General features: G+C 42.7%; 1 pseudogene; it reads right to left on the bottom strand.

Annotated features, from left to right (window-relative positions):
- Positions 1-7,369: 7,369 nt before the first annotated feature.
- Positions 7,370-8,712, bottom strand: LOC100767302 (annotated as a pseudogene).
- Positions 8,713-13,120: the final 4,408 nt, after the last annotated feature.

The following is a 13,120-nucleotide window of genomic DNA, read 5'->3' as shown; positions in this document are numbered from 1 at the left end:
TTTTTTTTTTTTTGATGTAGCAGAAAGTTCTTAGCATCAAATAGACTCAGGATAAAAATATTATTTCTACTACTTTCTACCACTATGATCTTCAGCCTGTAACTACTCTCTCCCTACCTGAGTGGTAAATCATACCTATAATAGTATCTCTCTTACTGGGGCATAGTACACTATGTAATGCCAACGAACTGCCAGAAATGCCTTGGTTCAGATTTGAGATTCTATTAGTTACTTTTCTCCTGCTGTGATAAAGCAACATGACTAGAAGTGACTTATGGAAAAAAAATTTAACTTGGCTTTCTGTTCCAGAAGGACAAGAGTACATCACGGTGTGGGGGCACAGCAGCAAGTGACAGCCATGGTGTCAGGAGCAAAAAGCTGGGAGATTACAACTGAACCCTAAGCAAGAAGTACAGAGCAAACGGAAGTAGGGCAAGGCTCCACACTCTCAAAGCTCCCCCCAATTGGTGTACTTCCTCTAGCAAGGCTGCACCTGTAAAACTTCCCCAGATAGCATTACCAAGTGTCCAACTGCGTGAGCCTATTGGGACACTTACATGTGGAACCATCACAGAAACTTTTATGTGATGAATTGCAGTGTTTTTTTTTTTTTTGCTGTCCATGCAAACTTTTCTGCTTTTAAAGAAATAGGATGGGTTTATTATGAAGAAAGTTAAAATATTTTCCTACTGTCATTTCTCAGCATGTAAAAGTAAAATTTGTATATTTTTTGTTATATTGTGACAGAGTGTTTGATTTTAAAGATGGCTGTTTTTGAGTTGCTGATGTGAGCCTTATAAAATTACTAAGTGACTTTTGGTTTAGGATTAGGACAGGATTTTCAACAACTTCTGAAATGGGCCTGAATACACTTCTGAATTTTGTATTACATATTTACATGAAGCAATGTTCCCAGCATTAACAATTATAAAATTAAAATATCGATTGACTCTGAAAAATGTTGGAGATGCTCTATATTCTGCAGCATCAGTCAGCCAAGATTGAATTCTTTATGTGGAAATAAACAGAGCGATCTCATTACTATGCCAATTTGCTTTCCTCCTTAATAAATGAGAAAATGATGTGTATCAAATAATTGTTTTAAAATCCACCTCTTTATGGCTTGTTATCAGTGAATATTTGAGTTGCATACTTATTTCATATACGTATATGCCCAAGGTCACATCAAAATTTCTCAGCTATGAAGGGGTTGCCTGTGGGAAACAGTTTTAGGTAGTCTCATGCTAAATAGTTCTAGGAAAGGGAATGCTGGTGAGATGGGGAAGGCAGAAGTTCTGAAGCAGCAGCAGCATGGGACCCGATGCTGGAGGAGGCTCTGCTGAAGCGCACTGTTAGCTGCTGTCTAGCATAGGGCAGCAGCCCATCCCACAGCCAGCATAGCTCCTTGGACATTCTTGACCTTCCCCAAGTCCAGAACAGGGAGCATATGCAATGCAGTGGGGCAGAGTGCCAGCATCTGCTCCAGGCTTGGGGCCACGTGAAACATATGAAGGATCCTGTTTGTTCCCACTCTTTCCCTCCTCAGGCCCAGATTTTCTTCTGACTGCCAAACCTGCTCACTTATAGCCCCTTTAGTCTCCGATGTCAGGTGGAGAGAGGAAAGCCACTACTTTCTATAGGCCTCTTCAGCAGCAGCCAAGGCAGTAGGCATTTTTCTCCTCAAAATATGTTCCTCATTGCATTTCACTCGTGGTGGCTCACACAGCAGACTCACTACATAATAAATGTTATTTCCCAGTATTGTTCAATTAGGGGTTTCATGGAGGCCAACAGAGAAGCTGTGGGGTACTTCCCTGGTGCTTGCTGAATGGAAGGGAATTGAATGAAGATTTGCACAGCTGATCCATTGTGAGCTAAGTCCTGTAGAGGGCAAGAGGATGTGCAGATGGAATTGGGTAAAAGGAATGCTCCTCAGGCTAAATGGACATAGTCATTTTTGAATGGACTGTAATGGCCGATACCAATGATAATAGCAAGGTCTCAGGGAACTCCCTTCATATGCACTTGAGGCAGGTGGGGGAGTAGTAACCCCAGGAAGAGGGTAAGCAGCCTGCCCAAGTTCACAGGCAATGGAATTCCAGTAGATCACATTCCACAGGCAAAGTGGGGCTGGAACTGATGTCTCTGGTGGGTATCTTACTCTCAGAAGAGCCCCCAAAGGTAAAAAGGACAGTTAAGACAAACTCCACTCGGGGTCAAATGTTGAGAGAGTGCAGAGGCTGCAGAGAAACTCTGAGGGCAAAGGGCCAAGGCGAAGGAAGGCTTCCTGGAAGGATCCTTCAGCTTAAGCTTAGACTTGAGAACCAAAGGGGGAGCAAGTCAAGTTCCTCAAGGTAGAAATCTTGGCCTTGTCTTTGATGGGCCCTCTCTTTCATCCTTTTCACCCCATCTTCCATCAGCTTCTTCATATACTTAATTGGTCATGTTTGTTTGTTTTAGGCACACTCTCTTGAAAGATGGAAAGATAGCTTCATGTCTCCTGGAGCTGTGAGACTTCAGAGCATACCCCATTTAGTGTCCATTCTCTTGCACCTGCTTCTTCTTTCTTGGCTTCCTGGCCTCCGGTCTTACCTGTCCAAACTCACACTGGCTTCCAGAGTCATCATTTTCAAACTCAGCTCTGATCATTCTTTGCTAATACTTAAGATCTTACTATATCCCACCATCTACTAGAGTCCCATGAAATAAAATAATCACATTAAAACTGAAACCTATGAGTTTCAGTGGTGGTGCATGCCTTTAATCCCAGCACTCGGGAGGCAGAAGCAGGCGGATCTCTGTAAGTGCAAGGCCTGCCTGGTCTACAGACTGAGTTTCACACCACCCAAAGGTAAGGAGACCCTGTCTGAAAACAAACGAAAAGAATAATAAATGCTTTAACAACCAAAAAGACTGAATCACTTAGGACCTATAAAATAGTCATTTCCTCTTCTTCCTCCTCATCCCTCCCTCCTTCTTCCTCCCTACCCCTTCTTCTGAGACAGGGTCTCCATACATCTTGAGCGGGCCTTCAATTTGTTATGTAGCCAAGAGTAACCTTGAATTTCTGAACCTCCTGCTTCCACTTTCTGAGTGTTAGGATTACAGGACTGTCACCACATCTGGTTTATGTGGTGCTTGGGATTGAACCCAGGACTTCATGCATGCTTAGGAGAGTACCCTGCCAGATGAGCTTCATCTCCAGCCATTCTATTGTTACTCTAACTTTGATAATGCTAGTAACATGAGATTATGAAGCCCATGTACTGGGTTAAGGCTGAACACATACCTCAAAACATAGCATTGCCCCAAGTGTGCCATTCTCTTATATCTGTAGTCTGTCTAGGTCTTTGGGTCTTTTCTATATTTTATTTTACAGTGCTGTGTATGGAATTTAGACTTTTGTACGTGCTAAGCAAATACCCCACCACTGAGTTACATCCCCAGCCTCCATGTCTGCCTTACTCTTTGTGCTTTAGCATTTTCCTGTAGATCTTGGTTTCATTTTCTCTGCTGAGCATTCTACCTCTATTTTTCCCTCCCAGTGCTCATTTCTCTTCTTCTACTTGTTTCCATCTTGGATATTTTTTTGTGTCCTCATCTCTATGTCTAGAGATATATACTTTTTTCCTCTTCTCCCCTTCACTGTCACTCTCCCCTTCACTGTGTTTGTTTTCTCCTTTCCCTGTCTATATTTATGTGTGTTTGACACCTATTCTTGTATCTAGATCTATTTCTTGGACTCCTGAGATGTTAGTGTCTGATGCCTACCCAAGGCTGGGCTCCAGGACAGCCAACATGGAGCTGGAAGGACAGGGCCTACTGGATTAGGCAGTGGTTTGAGCAGGAGTAGGGTCCAGAGAATCCTCACAAAGGCAGCTTCAGGAGATTACAGCCTGCCCTGGGGCTGTAGCCTCATCCTGCCTGCAGCCAACAAAGCAATTGGTGCAGACGGCAGTGGCCCAGATGTAAAACCCAGCTGTTCAAATTAGCCCAAGGCCTGTAAAAAATTAGGCTGGATCTAAAAGAGATCAGGCTGTGGAAAAAGAAAAATGTTAGTTAAAAGAGAAAATTCCTGCTCCCACCTCTGGGTCATAGATCATAGAAGAGAACCCTCAAGCCAGGAGGGACTTCAAGGGGCCATCTGGCTTGGACGCATATCAGAACAGGTCAGGCCCCAACCAGTCAAGACAATGGTTGTCTTTGGCTCTTTCCAGAATGTAGGTAAGAGAATTTTCAGTGTTTTCGCCTAATACCTTATTCTCAGAATGAAGCCTGCACTGTGGAAAGTTTGGGGGCACATCCAGACAACTGGAGTCACTCATCGTAGGACACAAATGTGCACTTTAGCCTCCAATCTGTCCCATTCTTCAAAGTCTCCCACTTCTTAACTCTTGGCACATTATTCATTCAAACAGCCAAAGCTTGGCATCTTCCTGTCTTTTTCTTAGTCCCCTGTCGAAGATTCAAGAAGATTCCAAATCTCAAACTACATCCCCATACTGACTTCACACAACAGCCAGCCACACTTACCATTCTGGTCCAAGTCACCCATCATGTCTGTCTCAGAGATTGTATGCCTCCCTGTGGGTGTCTATGTCTCCACCCATGCATCCTTCACTCCTCTGAAACAGATGGAAAGAGGCACAAAACCATCCTTTGCATTCTCTTCACACTGAACTTCACATTTTAGCTGTGGCTGACAAACATTTCTGTGATCTCATTAGCTCCCTCTGCCCCTTCTCTGGCCACACTGCCCCTTTGCTATTCCCTGAATATATCAAGCACATTCCCTCTTCAGGGGACATGACCTCACTCTCTCTTCTGCTCAATGTATTTGATCCCAGGTCTTCACAAGATATTCCCTCACTTAATTCCAGTCTCTACTCAAAGGTCACCTTCTCCAAAAGGCCTTCTGTGACTACCTTGGCTTCAGCCTCACTTCTACTCTATAGCATGTTAGTCCATATCACACCTTTATTTTTCTACACACACACACACACACACACACACACACACACACACACACACACACACACACTGATACATAAGAGTGATTTTTATGTTTATTTGGCCACCTCCATTGATTTTTCCAGGGCTCAGGAGTGCTTGGTAGCTGCCTAATGGTGGTAAGATGCATCTGTGGACTCTTGTTGCTTCTAAGCTATGTCATTTGAAGGCGAGCTTTTTAGCTCCTCTAGCTTTCAGATTTGTTATCCCTGAGATGGGAAGGATTGTATCTACCTTATAAGCTGCTGTGAAGAAGTGAGACCGTGGGTCCAGCAACCACAGCATCAGACATTACAAAGTATTGGTTATTCAATAGCCACTGGAGTTTGCAGCTGAGATTTCTGGTTCTGTCTTCATTGGAAACAGAGAGCACTGATGTGCCCTATCCAGGTTGGGTAAAGCCCGACTTTATTCATTTTGTGCCATTAGGCATAGGAATACATGAAGGCAAGGACACTGAAACTATTTACAAGGTCTTTGAACCCATCCAGTCAGGAGTGTACCACAGATACTTAAAACTAACTCTTACAAATATGATAAAAGCAGAGCAGAATGTGGTGTCACATGCCTGTCATCCTAGCACATGAGAGGCAGAGGCAGGAGGATAAGTAGTTCAAGGCAAGCCTCACCTACTAGGAAGTTTAAGGCTAGTCTGGGCTACATGAGACTCTGTCTCAAAAACAAAACAGAGTGCATAAGCTAAAATGGTTAAGAATACCACTGGCAAATAACCAAAAAAACCAGGAAAATAATGTGTGAATGAAATGAAAAGATTAAGAGATAGAAGTTATACACAAGAATTATATAGAAATTCTGGAACTTAAGTTATAATATTGAAATTTAAAAGTCTGTGAGTCACAGATACTCTTTCCTCTACATAGGGACCACAGGATAGGTGAACAGCGTTTCAGAATTTGAGGCACAAATCTCATGAGAGTCTAGGGAGAGGCATTTCATTGTCATTAAGAACATAGGATTTGAAGTCAGAAAGACCTGGGATCCAATCCCAGTTCTCCTGTGTGACTTTGGGCAAGAGATGACCATTTCTAGACTCGGCAGGGGTAGGAATAGTAGTGTGATAAGAGGATAAAATGAAAAGCATATGTAAAGCATTCAGGCCAGTAGTCAGGGCAGATATTATTACAAGTATTATCATGATCTCATCCATCCCTGTCTCCAGTCGGCCCTGCATTCCAACCATTCTCCAGAGCTCTGGCTCAGACTCACTGAACGATCCCATCCTTCCACTGTGGAAAGCGCCCCAGCTTCAGACTAGTTCCAGCACATGGAAATGTTGCCATGCACAGAACAAGAAGGCAACAGCTTTGCCTGTGCCCAAGGAGATCCAGGCTGGAGACACAGCCTCCACGGTTGGGTGCCTGGAGACAGAATGGTTCAAAGATACAAATGATATCAGCACCTTCAAACACCGTCCTTTCACAGAAACACTGAAAAATGAAGGAAACATCTGCAGCAGCTTTTTCAAAACTCTGGCAAGCAGATAAAATTATACAACATCCATGCAAGCCCTGAATGGAGAAAAGGACTACTTGAAAGAGCTCCTGGCATTCGAGGAAATCTCTGTCAAAACACTGTTTAAATAAAGGAACTGAGACTTCAGTGACCACATGTGACAAAAATAGTCTTTAAAAAGATAATGTGCACAAGTCTCTAGACACATGGATGACGGCAGCCTCTAAACAGCCAAGAGCAGAAAATCAGGAGGGAAGGAGACAGTGTGCTCTTCAGAGTTCTAATATTAGGAAATCCAAGTTAAGTGTCCAGATTTTAACAAAATGGTAAAGCATGCAGAGAAATTACAAAGCATGGCACAGGCAAAGGGAGAAAAAGAGCAAGAAAGCTCAGACATCAGATTCACTAGCAAAGATATTAAATCAACTCTGCTGAATATGCTCAAAGAACTAAAGGAAATAAATGCATGAACAAAATTAGCACACCAGTAAAGAAATGGAAACTGTAAAAAGAAGCAAAACTCAAACAGTATAATGATTGAAATTAAAAATTCAATAGAGGAATTACAATAACAAGTTTAAGCAAGCAGAAGGAATAATTGATGAACTTTAATATAGGACTATCAAAATTGTTTCATTTGTGGGTGTTCACATGCAGAAGAATGGAGTTAGAGCCATATCGATCTATCCCCCTGTACAAACATTACATCCATGTGGATCAAATATCTCAATTTGAAACCCCAAACACTAAAATTCCTAGAAGAAAATAAAGGCATTACCTTACACAATATATGTGGAAGGACCTCTTTTTTTTCAATGTTCAGTTTCCTTTAATGACCCCCATCTCCCTTGAAGGGTAGGTGCAGGCAGCTAGGCGATGGCGATGTTCACCTGAAGATCTTGCCTTAATTGACGGCTTTGCCCACATGCTGGAAGTCCCCCACCCCCCAAGAAAAGTACTCTCAAACCAGGGTCTGGGTGTCCTCGCTACCAGGATCCAGTTTCTGCCATGTATATGACCAGTAGTCCACCTGCCAATCTGGACTCAGCAGAAAGGCAAGCTCTTGGCCTCAGAAGACCCAAACGCCAGAAATGGAGCTACTGTTGTTGGTTCCAAAGAGGTTGACACCGGCAAAGGCATTCTTCCTCAGTTTGTCCAATCGCTGGAGCATTTCAGTGATGAGGTTGCAACTCATGAAGGTCTGGGTGAGCTCTTCAGGGAAGCGGTACTCAATATATCACAGGGACCAGCCATCCTTATCAAAGTACTCTCAAAAATATGGTAGCGCCACAGAGAGCGTGTCCTCACTGGAGTACTTCCGCTTAAACTCATCCAACACAATGGTACTCTTGGGCAGGTGAGCAAAGGGGTCCCCTTGGCCTTGGGCTCAGCAGTGAGTGCCTGCTCACACTCATCCATCTCCTCCTCAGGAGCTGGGGCCGCTGCCTTTTTTTCTTCTTCTTCTTCTTTCTGTTCAGCCTGGGGCTTCTGTTTCTCTTTTTGTGAACCCTTTTCTTTCCTTAGAGTATCTTTTTTAGGCTGGCTCTCTGCAAACTTCTCAGCATCAAATTGGGCCATCTTCTCACATAGCTTCACCTCCCCCAAGACTGCCCTGAACTGAGGCTGGTTAATGCAGGTAAAGAACAATCAGTTGGTATTGGGGAAGGCCTGGTGAAAAGAAGGCTCTAAGACCTATTTGTTTGGAGACCCACAGAAGGGTGCAGACAACTGCGATATCAGTCAGTGTCACTCGCTCACCCACCAAAAAAGTCCTTGTCTTCAAATGAGTGTCCAGCAGCCCCAGGATTTGCCTCACCTCCTCTTTTGCATTTTCAGTGGCTTGTTTGTTGTGGTACATGATGCCCAAGGTGCGGAACACCCAGGTGCTAGCTGGAGGAACGATGTCACTGTCAGCAAAGCTCACTCACTGCACCACCTGAGCTGCTGACGCCTCTGGATAACTTCCATGTAATAGGCGATGGCATTGCTCTCAAACACAGAATCCGTCATCACCCTCAAATGTTGGAACCTTGCCAGCGGGAAATTTTCTGAGAAATTCAGGGGTGCAGTTGCTTTCGCCAAAGTGGAAGTGGGGTGGTGCAGAGAGCATGCAGACCTGAGCCCCACTGTATTGAGCAGCGATGAGGGCCTTGAAGGCTCTCCAGTTTTCAGGATATGTGTACAGGGTCCCAGCTGCCATGGTGATTCTGCAGAGAAAGGGGGTGGGGCTGTCGGTGCTCCTGTGTGAAAGGACTTTCTGAACAGGACACCATTTCTTCAGGAGTTGGGGTCAACAATTGACAAGTGAGATCACATAAAACTAAAAAGTTTCTGCACAGCTGAGGAAGCAGCCAATCGAGTGAAGACACCCCTCCCCCCAGAATGGAAGAGAATCTTTGCCAACTACACATCTGATAGAGGATTAATATCCAGAATATACAAAGAACTAGAAAAAAACAGTCAAGGAAACAAATGACACAATTTAAAAATGGGCCATAGATCTAAACAGAGAGTTCTCAACATAGGAAATAAAAATAGGTAAGAAATACCTCAAAAGGTGTTCATCATCCTTAGCAATTAGGGAAATACAAATTACGACATCGAGATTTCATCTCACCCCATTCGGGATAACTAAGATCACCAAAAACCTGACAACAAAACCTGGAGAAGATACGGCAAAAGAGGAACCCTGTTCACTGTTAGTGGGGTTGCAAATTGGTGGAGCTACTCTGGAAATTAGCACAGAGAATTCTCAAAAACTAAAACTAAATCTACCATACGGCCCAGCTATACCTATCCTAGACAAAAAAGGACTTGACAGATACTTGCTCAGACATGTTCATTGCTGCCCTAATCACAATAGCTCAGAATAGTAATAAACTAAATGTCCTTCAATAGGTGAATGGATAGTGAAAATGTACTACATACATGCTATGGAATATTATTCAGCTGTAAAGAAAAGTGAAATCATGAACTTTGCAGGTGAATGGATGGACCTAGAAAATGTATTGGGTGAGGTAACCCAGACCCAGAAACCAAGAAAGTAAAAGGAGGGAATAATAAATAGAGGGAATATTGGGAGAATACCAGGATACAGGTGATATGAAGTGAAAAACAAAATATTGGGGAGAGGGCTCCACCTGGAAAGAAGGGAGAGAGGCCATTATAGACAAAGGAAGGAGGCATTATTTGATAAGCATGCAAATAATAATGTTATTTTATATTTACCATATATACGGAAGTCGCATACTTATATGCACACAATTATGAAAATTAAGTCACCTGGGCTGCAAATGTTCCACACAAGGACCACAGACTAACAAAAGGCATGAGAAACCCTCTGAGTAGTTGGTCAGGAGAGTCTAAGTGAATCCCAAGACAATAAAATTATCCATGAAGCCCTTGTTTGCCTCTCAGGACTTGAAGGTAGGTCTCTATTGCTGAAGACACTACATACATAGCACTCAGATGACTCAAGCTATATCTGACCTGGAAGCCTCTTTCCTGTGGTCTAGATCCCCTGGATCCAGAAAATACTATACAAGCTGCCAAGGGAGGGAAAAAGTTAAACAGTCTTATGTGGCTGCAACATCTGTGAAGTACAGCAATCACCAGCATGGCAAGATATATGTAAAGGGGTAATAAGTGCCACTCACATATGTATGGCAACCAAGAACTGTCTAGTTTGACTTAAGGCCCACTTACCAGGAGGGAAATCATGCCTGGTTCTGGAAAACTAGCCAACTTCCCAGGGCTAGTGAGGTCATGGACCTTAGAAAAGAATCTACTACTGCCACTTCAATAGACCATTGCAATTCTTACTACAGTCTAAGTGTTATCCTTACACCCACAGAGAAGTGTAGCTACCATCCCCATCGAAGACGCCTTGCTTTACAGCAACGGAGATCATCACAGAAAACCACCACCGGACACAATGCAGAGAACAACAGATGGTGTGGAGTCCTGCCCTAACAGACGCATCTACATCATAGCTCCTGCATCTATGGCCCAGGGAACTTCATGGAAGAGTGGGCAGAAAGATTGTAAGAGCCACAATAGCAGGACATCCACTGTGAAAAGTCTCTCATAGAAATGGCTGCATGAAAATGACTAGGACAGTGGCAATATTAGTGGGCATGTTAACAGGTAAGGGGGAAAATTTTGGGGGTCCCTCCCTTATGAAAAGAACTATAGGCAACTAACGACTACTCGGAGAAGGAGAGTTAGCTTTTCTCAGGAATGAGCCCCCTTCTTGTTTGTTCGATGAGGAGTGATCAGTTCGGAAACCATAAAATATGCACAAACAACAAAACAGACTTAGTAGGCTGTATTTATATGTATTTGTGTACATGTATACACTCATATACATACACACATACACATATGTAACAATAAGAATCAAAGAAAAAGGGTATCAGCTTGGAAGAAGGGGGAGACATTGGGAAGGGTTGAGGAAGGGAAGCTGGGGGGGTGAAGGGAGGAAAGGGAGTGGGCAAAGTGATGTAATTCTATTTCAATTGAATGCATATTAAAAAGAAATTCTTAGGAAATCTATAAAAACCATATTATAACTAATAACTGAGTATATAAAATAAAAAGGAAAGCGATTTCTGAAATTTGTATGGAGTCATAAGGAATCTCCAATAGCCGAAAGATTCCTCTTAGCCAGACTGGGAAGCTGCCTCTCAAGACCAAAGATTACTGTAGCACTTGGATTTGGGAAATGTGAGTCCCAGTCTGACTAAGGGCTCTAGGCTTCTAGCCACTGTCACCACCCATCTCCCTGTCCTGCACCCAAGCTTATTGTCTATTCACTGTGACCTGTGGATCTCTTTTCACTTTTCACTCCTTCTAGTAAAACACTGGCAGCAGTCTTATCTTGAGGCTGATTTGTCTATTGTGCCATACTTTTATGAAGAAAAAAGGAGATAGCCTCAGAGAGATTTGGAGAGACAAGCTGGATCAAGGATGGACAGGGAATGGGCAGGGACAAGGGTCACTGTTATGTTCCTTCCACATCCCAAAGACTACAGTCATAGAGTAAGGAGAACATTGTAGCCAGAAGGGCTCTTGGTTATCAAAGTCCACTCAGTTTTATAGATTAGACATTTATTTCTGGAGAATGCTTCAAGTATGTAACAGCTGAACTACTGTATCAAAGGATCACAGGAATGCAATACATCACTATACCCTGGCTACTTTAGAACATGATCCTTGGAGCAAAACAACCACCATGTTTATCAGATAAGCTGTGCCTGCTTACAAGTGTACATCATGACTGAGCTTATTGACTACTGACATTCCCTCATTAAGAAGGGATGAGGTCACACAAAGACACAACTGAGAAAGAGAACTACAGACCAATATTCCTCATGAATATTGATGCAAAAATTTTCAATAAAATACTGGCAAATCGAATCCAAGAACACATCAGAGAAATCATCCACCATGATCAAGTAGGCTTCATCCCAGGGATGCAAGGATGGTTCAACATACGAAAATCCATCAATGTAATCCACCATATAAACAGACTGAGGAAAAAAACCCACATGATCGTCTCACTAGATACCGAAAAAGCCTTTGACAAAATTCAACACCCCTTCATGATAAAGGTCTTGGAGAAATCAGGGATAACAGGAACATACCTCAACATAAGAAAAGCAATATACAGCAAGCCAACAGCCAACATCAAATTAAATGGAGAGAAACTCAATGCAATTCCTCTAAAATTAGGGACAAGACAAGGCTGTCCACTCTCTCCATACCTCTTCAATATGGTCCTTGAAGTTCTAGCTAGAGCAATAAGACATCAAAAGGAGATAAAAGGAATACAAATCAGAAAGGAAGAAGTCAAACTCTCACTATTTCCAGATGATATTATAGTCTACATAAGTGACCCGAAAAACTCTACCAGGGAACTCCGACAGCTGATAAACACCTTCAGCAAAGTGGCAGGATACAAGATTAGCTCAAAAAAATCTGTAGCCCTACTGTATACGGATGACACATTGGTGGAGAATGAAATCAGAGAAACATCACCCTTTACAATTGCCACAAACAACATAAAATACCTTGGGGTAACACTAACCAAAAAAGTGAAAGACCTGTACCATAAGAATTTTGAGTCTCTAAAGAAAGAAATTAAAGAAGATACCAGAAAATGGAAAGATCTCCCATGCTCTTGGATAGGTAGGATCAACATAGTAAAAATTGCAATCTTGCCAAGAGCAATCTACAGATTCAATGCAATCCCCATCAAAATCCCAACATAGTTCTTCACAGACCTTGAAAGAACAATTTTCATCTTTATATGGATAAACAAAACACCCAGGATAGCCAAAACAACCCTGTACAATAAAAGAACTTCTGGAGGCATCACCATCCCTGATATCAAGCTCTATTACAGAGCTATAGTCCTGAAAACTTCTTGGTATTGGCACAAAAAATAGACAGGTAGACCAACAGAATAGAGTTGAAAATCCTGATATTAACTCACACACCTACAAACACCTGTTTTTTGACAAACAATCCAAGTTTATATGCTGGAACAAAGAGAACATCTTCAACAAATGGTGCTGGCATAACTGGATGCAGACATGTAGAAGACTACAGATAGACCCAAGCCTATTGCCATGCA

Source organism: Cricetulus griseus, chromosome X (assembly GCF_003668045.3).
Source record: "Cricetulus griseus strain 17A/GY chromosome X, alternate assembly CriGri-PICRH-1.0, whole genome shotgun sequence".
Classification (NCBI taxonomy): Eukaryota; Metazoa; Chordata; class Mammalia; order Rodentia; family Cricetidae; genus Cricetulus; species Cricetulus griseus.
The sequence above is the reverse complement of the archived record's forward strand: the minus strand, read 5'-3'. Positions and strand labels throughout refer to the sequence as shown.